The sequence below is a fragment of the Coloeus monedula genome, assembly GCF_965178545.1.
Source record: "Coloeus monedula genome assembly, chromosome: 16".
NCBI lineage: Eukaryota > Metazoa > Chordata > Aves > Passeriformes > Corvidae > Coloeus > Coloeus monedula.
Window position 1 is genome coordinate 6,418,211 of NC_138796.1, and position 10,848 is coordinate 6,429,058.

The window sequence follows — 10,848 nt, forward strand, 5'->3', positions numbered from 1 at the left end:
GCATTTAGGGTTGAGGCAAAACAGAGTGATGAAAAAAGCTTGGAATTAATCAAAACCCCACATTATTTTGTATAAATCATGCATGGTCCACAGCATCTACCAGGAGAAAAGCTAAGGTACTCTCTAAAGGAGTGGAGTGCCTTGTAAATCATGCAGGGAAGAGAAACTCCGTGAAAACACCAGGAAAACCATATAAATCATGGGGTCTTGAGCCTCTGGATGCCTCTTTGCTGTCAGGGAGTCCAAGTGCATCTTAATTAGAGGAGGAGATGAGCTTTCCTGCTGCCAGACAGCTCACCTTGCTCCAGCACCTCCGATTATCCCAGCTGAGGACAGCATTTCAACAGAAATTAGTGTCTTTGTTTAAAATGTGTATTTCGGGGCCTGCCTTTGAAAGCCATGCTTAGGAAATGCTAAAAAGGGGATTGGACATGCATATTCCACCTGATCCAAGAGCTGCAGATAATTTTTGCTAAGCCTGGAGGTGATGTTCATCTCTGTTGCAACTTCTTCACATCTCACACACACTGATTTAGGAATGAGCTTTTGGGGAGCCCCCGGTAATTCCATCTCCTTGTGCCACCTCCTTCCTGCCACTCATCTGCTCTGAGGGCTGTCCTGGAAATGTGACAGTGTAATAAATTTTATGTAAAAATGTAAACCAAATTCTGCGTGACCCACCCATGGCCTGGGCTGATCCCACAGCGTGGGCAGCAGAGAGGGGGAATGTGCACCTCGGCTTCACTTTCTGAGACCCCACTTGGGACAGTACTTCCAGCTCTGGGGCATCCATCATCACAAGGATGAGGAGCTGCTGGACTGAGTCCAGGGGATGCCACAGAGATGCTCCAAGGGCTGCTCTGCAGCCAGGCTGGGAAAGATGGGGGTATTCACCTGGAGAGGAGACTCCAGGGAGACCATAGAACCCCTTCCAGTGCCTAAAAGAGCTCCAAGAGACCTGGAGAGGACTTTGGGGAAGGGATGGAGGGACAGGACAAGGGGAAATGGCTTCAAACTGCCAGAGGGCAGGGTTAGATGGGATATTGGGAAGGAATTGCTCCCTGTGAGGGTGGTGAGGCCCTGGCACAGGTTGCCCAGAGAAGCTGTGGCTGTCCCTGGATCCCTGGAAGTGTTCCAGGCCAGGTTGGACAGGGCTTGGAGCAACCTGGGATAGTGGAAAGTGTCCCTGCCCATGGCAGGGGGTTGGAATGAGATGAGCTTTAGGTGCCTTCCAACCCAACCAATTTCATGACTCTCAGATTCTATAATTCCTTGCATTGAGTGCCACAACTGAAAATGTGAGCACTGAGAAGTTGGATACCAGGAAGACAGACTTGAACTTTGCTCTCCTGTGTGTACTACACTCCTGTGAAGCTTTTGATCACAATGCACAGATTGTCTCCTGCAGGATTCGTGACTCACTGAGCACCTGGTGGGATTTGAAAGGCCTTGGCATTGTCCCCATCAGACCCTCTGTGCCCCACGAGCAGCAAGCTGCCCTTGTTTGGTTAGAGCCTCGTCGTGTCTCCGTAGAGACAACATCCCTGCAGCCCTCACAGGAATACACTGATCCTCCCCAAGCAAGCACAGACAACAGCTGAGAATGAGGTTGCAGCTTTCATTATTTTCTAAATGACTAATAAATGCAAAAACATCTTGCAGTCTCCTGAGGCAGATCTTTATATAACCCTGTGATCCTTCAGCAGGGCTTTCCGATCCGGATTCCATTCCTCCCTGAACCACCAGAGATCAGTTTGCTCCTGCTGCTGAAATGCAACCCCAAAATGCAGCATCCAAACTGAGTTCCTTGTTATTCCAAGGCTTGTCACAACAGCACAAAGGCTGAGGCTCTACCGCAAGCAGCCATAAATAGTTTTGTACTCCCTGTTCCTTACCTTGTCCTCCTCCATTTACAATCTCCTTCTTTTTAATTGGGAATGTCACTACGAACACCTGGGCTGCGGTGTTTAGCCTGGGATCCCTGGCAGCACTGAGGGAGAGAAAGAGCCTTTCTTATGTGTGGTCTGTATTGGATAGGTGGAATGTAGGTAAGTATATGCAGGAAGTTCTTCCCTGCGAAGGTGAGGCCCTGGCACAGGGTGCCCAGAGAAGCTGTGGCTGCCCCATCCCTGGAAGTGTCCAAGGCCAGGTTGGATGGGGCTTGGACCAACCTGGGATAGTGGAAGGTGTCCCTGCCCGTGGCAGGGGGTAGAACGAGATGAGCTTTAAGGTCCTTCCAAGACAAACCATTCTGGGATTCTACATGGGCTGACCTGCCCTTATCTGAAGGCCATTTTCCAACCTGAAACAGAATTATGCTCCACATCCCTTCAGGCAAGAGGGCTGGACTCTCAGTCTCACTTTAACATGATGAAGGAATCTCTGTCAGGGCAAGAAACTGAGCCCACACCAAAGGCAAACATCCTGCTTAGCAGACAACTCCCTCTACGATCCGTGGTCTGCAGGGCTTGCTGTGCACTGCTATCGGGACACGTCACTCCACAATCTCTCCTCTGTTCTCTGAGGGAACCTTCCAACCCCCCTTCCCAGATAATGTAATCACAAAGGGACATGGCTGGGTGAAGCAGCTGCAGCCCAGCCCAGGCTGTCCCAGCAGGTTTTGAGTGTGGTGATGTGCTGGAACAGAGTGTGGCCAGCGAGATACAGGACAGGGCCTGGGCTACGGACACTGCTACAACACATCATTAAACTCAGCAAGAGGCACCCTTGGAAGCAGAAAGCACATTGGCTGAGTCCTGGCCCTTGCTGATGTGTCCATGGGCTGAGTGGGCCAGCAGCTATTTCAGGTTTGCCATTCTGCCTTGGATCACTGAATGGAGAGATCCAATTGCTGCCTTTTCAGGTCTCTCCTCATGTGTGGTCAAAACATTTATTTTTTCATGTTACACATGAGCTAACAGGTCAGAACCCGTTATTTATTTGATGCGTTTCACGTCCTTCTCTAAGATGTTGGGCTGAGAACTGTTTACAATCTCCATTCACAGATTCAAGGTTTGAAATAATTACCTTCAAAAGCCCAGAAAATATGACTTGCTCCGGAGAGATTCCTGAGGAGGTAATCACAGTTCTCAGCATTCAGGACTCCAGCTGGCCATGGTTTCTGTGGTATTATTCTGCTCCTGACGGGGCATGCTGAGTTTCTAGAATCAGATTTTCAGGGTGAATAGTCAGTTACAAATTCAAGAGGTGGGTGTAACACGAACTCTCTAATTTTCACCTCAAAGCAGTTGTTTATCTGAATCTTCCTGCTTGGAAACTCAATCCCAAGCGTGTTCACCCACAACACCCACAATGGCAATCCTGGCAGGGTAACCACATCCCAAACGCTCCAGCTGAGGCAAATATAGCAGAGAAATACTTAGGGCTGATACAGGAGCTGTTGTCTTTCATGTCTTTCAGGGCAGTTCATACCCACTGAGTGACTGAAACACGCAGGATGGTAACACAACAGCTTTATCCTTTCTGCTTGCAGCAAACACACAGGGTTTATTCATCATAAACACGGGGCACAGAAATGATTTTAAAATGAAACTTCAGTTCCATCACCAGTGTGGCTACTCCTGCCAAGGGTTCAGCCTGAGGTTTGCCTGCCAAAGATCAGGTCTGATGAAATCTGCTGTTCCACCTTGGCAAGAAAATACGGCCAAGATTGTGACTTTGCACAGAAGTTTCTTTAGATGGTCTTTCTATTTCAGCCTCTTGTCCCTACCCCCCTAGAAGCCGAGTTTATAGAACACTCTACGAGGAAAGACAAGAAGAAATTGCCATGAAACAAAGCATTATTTGATGTCTCCTGAGGGATTAAAGCTTCCCAGTCAGGCTCCCAGCGTTATCACCCACTGGACTTACAGATAAGTAATGTGTTGTCTCTTTTAAAATGTAATCGCTGGTTCAGGACCTTTGGACAGCTCTGAAAGAGCCTGGCCAGCCCTTGCAAACGCACACCTTCCAGGACCTTGGGTTTAACCTGGTAGGTACCTGCTGTGTGTGGTGGCTGGGAAGAGGTGTGGGATGGAGAGCAGGAAGGACCATGTGGCAGCAATGGGAGGCAGAGGCAGAGAGAGAAAAGGATGGTGCCTGCAGGTGTGTGTGGAGCCCATCTGGATTTATATTCACTGTTTTATGTCAGGTAGACTTGAACTCACAGGTATTTTAACCATAAGTTTATTAAATTCCACATGGCCTTGAGGAAATGAGATCTCAGAGTTTTAACTCATCCCCAGCTGTTGGCATGGCCTTACCCCTTCCTTGACTTTTGGGTCTACATTTACACCTAAGCTTTTAAAAAGGTCACTCCTGGCTTTAGACTGAAAGATCAGAACAAAATAGACTTTCTGTAGGTACATTGTCTGCCAACACATGGGCTGACACTGGGCGGACAAGCCTGAAGGTATAAGTCGTCATCATGTCCTGCCTCAATTTCCCCAGCTATGAAAGGATGGTGAGATATAAAGAATTTAAAGTTCCAGAAGAGTCTGAGACCTGCACCTAAGAAACACTGTTTGATGCAAGTATGAGCTATTTTGTTTCATACACTTATTTTCTGTTGGTGTTTGGTTTAACATTTCATTGATCTGTTTCAGAGACCCCATCAGTCCCTGTGTTTCAGGGAGGTGACGGATTAAGCGCAGACCTGAGCCAGGCCTCAAATATACATTGCAAATCCAGGCATCCAAACCCAGCCAGCCTACAGATTTAGCTGTGTAGATTGAGAGGGGAAATGATTGCTGAGCTGTTACATTCCTTATCTCTACCTGATCAAAGCGGAAATGGACGGAGGAAATTTCTCCTTCCTGCTTTGTGGGTGAAATTCACCCCAGAGCAGCAGATTGCAGCTGAGGGTGTCACACCAGGATCTTTTGGAGCCGGGAAACTGGTTTCCAAGGGCACAGCCCTGCTGCCTTGGAGTCCTTGCACACATATTTTTAGCCCATCGAGGTTTTCAGGAGGATGGTGGAGAAATGAGATCACCAGGACAGCCAGGGCCATCACTGCTTCCGACCAGTGCCAAGCTGTCCTAACTGCAGCCCAAGCAGAGGTCTCTAAACCCAGACCGTGGTAGCCAGAAGTCCCTTCCCCAGCCAGGAGCTTCTCCCACTGTGCCCAGCCTGACTCCTGAGCAGGCTGAGTCACTGGGCTGGCGCCCAGCATTGCTTGGGGCTGCAGAGGTAGGATGGAGAGCAGCCCTCGGCCTGGGCAGTGTGTCCCTGCTTCCAAAGAAAGCCACAGCACAGCCCCTGTTCCCTTTAATCACAGGAATGATGAAATCAGCTTCGCCTCTGCAGGGAGCAGCGAGTTGAGCAGGTAGGGCTGGTCCCCGGGGGCACATCTTTGGGTGCTGGACACGGACACAGCGCTCACCATCAGCTGTTACCTTGGCAGCTCTAAAGCTGCTGCAGATGTGTGGGTGGGGGAAGGAAAACTGCCTGGAGTGTGGGACACAGTCTGCTCCCAGCACAGGACAGGTCGCAAAAAATGCAAAGCCTTGGGACATGAGTCATGTCCTTGAACTCCCCTACTCCCTCCTCTGGAACGGCTGTGCCACAACTCAGGTTGTGACAAGAGTGAAAACCACCATGAGCCACGGGAAATGGACGTGCTGTGGACTCTCCTGGTAGTTTTCGATGGCTGAGGGCAGGAGGTGATGAACCAGGTCCTCCCTTTCAGTTTCCTCTGAACCCCCATCCAAAAACTGCCCTCACCAGAATTGGTCTAACAGTTTTCAGGAAAAAAAAGATGGGAGAAAAGCCCCCTGTTCTCAGCCATGGGCAGGTTCCCAGTGGCCTGGCACTGGATAGTGAGGAAGGCTGAAGAGAAAGTGAGAATATTCTCCCTATTTTTTTCCACTCAATCTCTTGTTTTCTGACCTCTCTTAGGAGCTACCACCCATATTTGGGATCTTCCTTCTGCTGCAGGTTCCTGTTGAACTGGAAGGTATCACTGGTGTGAAGAAAACACCACCACAGGAAATTCCAGGTTTCTTCAATCTGCTTCTCAACATTGTGGGAAGCACTGCTGTCCTTCTCTTTTCCTTCTAGTTTTACCTTCTACCCAAAACGTAGAAGAAGGTAGAGAAGCCAAAATGACCGATGGTTATAAGGAAGAGAGTGTGGATGACATGGACCCCATACAGCTCCTGGCTCTGCCTGGGAAAGAGAAATCTGAGGCCATGAACAAGCCCTGGGACAGATTTTTCCTTCTGGGTGAAGAGAAAGGGTTTCCTTGTTAAAAGCAAATGGCAAAATACCAGAATGTTTGAGTTCTTTGCTTTTCTTTGCCCTCTCTACAAATTAATTCCCTGCATCTCTTTTTGCCCATTCATAAACAGGGGGGAATCTTGATCTGTGGCTGCAATGAATCCACACTCACACAGAGCTCTGGGCCTCCCAGGTGGTCTGGAAACGGGAATAAATAGCAGTGGGAGGAATAATCACAGTGTTTGCAGAGAGCATGGAGATTCCTGAGAGAATAGTGCTGTAGAGCAGCCTCGGGGATCCTCAGCCAAGTGGGATTTCCCAGAACTTTATATCCTGCCACCTGCACAACCAAAGCATAGTAAAAAGTGTTTTATCTGTATAAAATACCGTGAAGAGCAGGTTATCCAAATAATGGAGACATAAGCATCAATAATCAGAGAGGGAGACCCAGTCTTTTTTGTCATGATAGCAATGAGGAAAGTTGTTTGGCATCAACTAGAAAGAATTCCACCACGCTGATGGCTCTCCTCTCCTCTCCTCTCCTCTCCTCTCCTCTCCTCTCCTCTCCTCTCCTCTCCTCTCCTCTCCTCTCCTCTCCTCTCCTCTCCTCTCCTCTCCTCTCCTCTCCTCTCCTCTCCTCTCCTCTCCTCTCCTCTCCTCTCCTCTCCTCTCCTCTCCTCTCCTCTCCTCTCCTCTCCTCTCCTCTCCTCTCCTCTCCTCTCCTCTCCTCTCCTCTCCTCTTTCCTCTTTTTCATCTCCCCTCAGACTCCACTGTGGGGCTCAGTAAAACAATTCTGAATTTAAAGACATGAATAGCAGCTACATTTGGCCATGCAGCAGAAATCCTGTTATTCAAGCCTTGTGGGATTCCTTCGGCGGTTTCCTATTCCTCCTTCCAGCTTCCTCAATGCCAGACCTCTGGATTGTCAAGTCCCAGCTTGTCCCCGCGTGCCTGTTTCCTCCTCCACAACTTCTCCCCCCAGGCTCTCTCTAGGCTCTCTCTATCCCACACACATTCCTAGCCTGTCTTATGCTGCCCTCTATCCTTGGAATAACCTTCCTCCTACTCCAAGCAACAAACCTCATTCATCTTTCCCAGCTTTCTGCCTGCAGATCCCAGTGTTGCCCAACCATTCCCCTGTGGGTCTCTCAATCCTGGAATACCTCGAACCCTCTTTCCTAGAACACTGAAGTACTAAGCCCTGCGGTGCACTCTGCATTTGGTGTTCCTTCTTGGAACTGGGATTAGCCAGACTCCCGCCTGCCCCAAATCCACACGGCAGGACCCCTGTGGAGAGCCTCTGGCAGGGCTGAACCTGAATGGAATTCCTGCTCACAGCAGTAATTCAGCTTTTCATGGGAGCTGACTGACAGAAAATCTATTTCCCGGCTTGGTTTGGATGGTGAGGGGTCATTGTGCTCAAAGCCCAAGGCTTCAGCATTGAGCATCCTGCTGATTTTTGCAGAAATCCCTGGAAGATCAAGTCATCCAGATGAATCCTCTTCTGGAGACCCTTAATAGTGCTAAAAATAGGAGGAAGAACAATTCCTTCCATTTGTAAGTACCAGCCCTTCACTGGTAGGTCACTGTAGAGCATACAAAGATCTTCCCTCAGAAAAAAATAAAACCAAAACTATCTTAAAATGCTTCCTCAAACAGTAAAGTTAATTTCTATTTACTAACACTTACCACCGAGCATTATTGGTTCCTATTTTCTTGAACTGAGTTTGTCACTTTCGTTTTGCCTTCCTATTTTTAGATGTCAAATTTTTATATGTCAATTAAAAAATACTTTTGAACAGCCCCTCAAATCAATGCCCTTTCAACTGATCACTGCTGCAAAGATTCAAAATGCAGATTACTTTTAATTTTACAGATTTTTTTCAGATTATTTTGCAGATTTTCTGCAGTTTATTTTTAATGTTGAAGTTCTCAGTGAACATGTAAAACATTGGGGGATTCAGCTGAAGCCTCATTCCTGTTTCTGTGTGCTACATACTTCTGCCATATGCTGCAGAGAAAGGAGGATTTCTTTAAGCTCTAATACAGAATCCAAGAAGAAAGAGGGTTTTTTATAGATCTGATCTTTGAAAAGATTAAATTTCCTCTCACTGACTTGCAAATTTGCCCCTACAGGCAACGCTGTCTGTCCCTGATGAACACTCAGAACCTCTCAGCTACTTTCTGTTTTCCTACAGATATTGCAATCTTGATTAACAGACTCATCTTTTATTTTCTCATCCAGGGCAAATTTATCTGAATTCACTGTGGTGGCACAGGGAGGCTGGCTGGGGCTAACACTGGGAGTTGTAAGTAAGCAGATAATTCTCTATATTAACTTCACTTTGGATTTTTTCTTGTGTTGAATGGACCCTGTTTTGATTAAATCAGACATGAGCAAATCTGAAATGAATTCTGTGAACTGGAGGGATCTGCACTGCTGTAAATTAAACCAAACTCTGTCTCTTCTTCCACAGTGAAGTTACATGTTTTAGATGATGACAAATTTATTTCCTCTTTCTTTACTTGCCTGTGAGACTCTGTGCACACAAAAAGGACACGATGCCTCCCCCAAAAGCTGTACACTTTTCACTCTACGATTATATTCCAACCATTGCTAACACTCATCAGCACAACACTGTAATTGTCTTGCAACCAAGACCCTAAAAATAGCTCTGCAGGGAAGGTGCATTGTTCTGTGCTTGCACATGTGCATCCAACACTAAACTGAGAGCCACAAATCCCAGCTCTCAAGGTAAAAAGACCCCACCACGTTTCCTGACTAAAGCCCTTCAACACACAGAAAAAGGAGAGAGGAAACATATGGACCAGTCATTCTTTAATGTGGGATTGTCTGCATCCCTCTGACTTTCAATCATCCCAGATTTGCATCACACCCAGGAACCATATGTTGGATTTGCCTCTGTGGACAGTTCAAGGCCAAGGCAAGCTGAGGTTGTTTCCTGGCAGGTTTCAGCCTCTTCCAGCCTGGCATGGCCAGACCTTTGCTGGGCAGGCAGCAGCACTGACCAAGGTCCTCCTGCACCTTGGCTGGAGCTCTGCAGGCAGAAGGGATTGTGGGTCCTCTCCAAAGTCACTTGGACTAACTAAAACTGACAATAAAGGTGGTTTGAGTCAACCTAAACTTGCCTGAAGAAATCACATGATGCAGCTCACAGCAGAGTTATATGGAAAGAAGACCCCAGTTCAGAGGGGAGGATGAAAATGCCCAGGCAGGACCTTCTGCAAGGTTTGGTGACTTGGTATCCCTCTGGGGATTTTGGAGTGAACTGATGCAGTGAGGTCTAGAGGAGGATGGGTCTTGTGGAGATCAAAAGCCAAACTACGTTAGAGCCTGGCAGAAGGCATGGACAGAGTGATTACAGGGTACAGACCACCTTCTCCAGAGCTCTTCCCTGAAACAAAGAGCAGTGTAAGGATGCAATTCACAGGACAACCTTACAAATCATGCATTGGCAATTCAAAGGATGCTCACAAGCAGAATGAGTTATTCTGGAAAGCTGTTCCTGAACCCAACAATTACATAACTGGACAAGAATTTTCTACCTCTCTTTCACTTCCTGCTAAAATATCTGTACTAAAACTTGTGTCAGTGGGAACACTGTGAAGGTTAAAGGCATATTCTGGGAGAATCACTGAAGGATGCTGTGGTTCTTGCTGCACTCAAAGGACTTCCAAAGGATATTGGTGAAATACTGCTTTCACTGATATCAAAAGCCAATTCTCGCTGACATCCATAGAGCTGTGACTTTTCAATCTCTGGCTGCCGGATACATCTGGATATGTTCCTCTCTGTGTCCCATGTCTGCAGAAGTCACATGTCATTTCCCAGGAACGAGCCAAGAGATATTATAATTTCTTCCTTGAACTTACTGGTACAGCACTTTGTTTGTGTGTGTTATTCACTGCCTTTAGTGCTCACATCCCTGCTCAATCCTCTGTTTCTAGGATAAAAAAAACCTATTCACCAGAACTGAGCTTGGTCAGAGATTGAAATAGGTTCTCTGCAGTGGGGGGTTGTTACTAATTATCCAGGAAGAAGAGGATTGCAAGTGACTTTTCCTTAGGCAGGCCAGAGTGAGAAAGGAAAGCTGTCTTCCCCTTGTCTTGATCAATGCATGGTGAGGTCTGCCTTGATCTGGCAGGGCTGCCATGAAGGTAAAAATGATAATTCTCAAACTGGAGTGTTGAGCTGCTTCATGCTAATTGCTTGAATCTCCTCAGGACAGGGAAGACAACCAGGACAAGCTTTTCAATACCCTTTAAAAGGTTTGGGTGCTCAATCCTTACTTGTGGCTGCTATGTCAAAATCTCCTGGGCAGCCTGAGCAACTCATCCCACAAAGGGCTTTTTTTTTCAGTGAAACACTCCAAACATGCTCAGGAATTGAAACCTAGACAAACAGTCTCCAGTCCAAAACCTGCTTGTTATGCCTTGTTTGGACTGATGACAATTGTGTAACCATCTCTTGGTCTGTCTTTGCTGCAGAAAATTCTGCTTGTGCTCAATCCTAATTCTTAGCACTGAGTGCTTCAAGGTGTGATCACAGCAAAAAACACAGAAGGTGGGGAAGAGCCACTTCTCACTGGAAGCCTGGAGGAACATCAG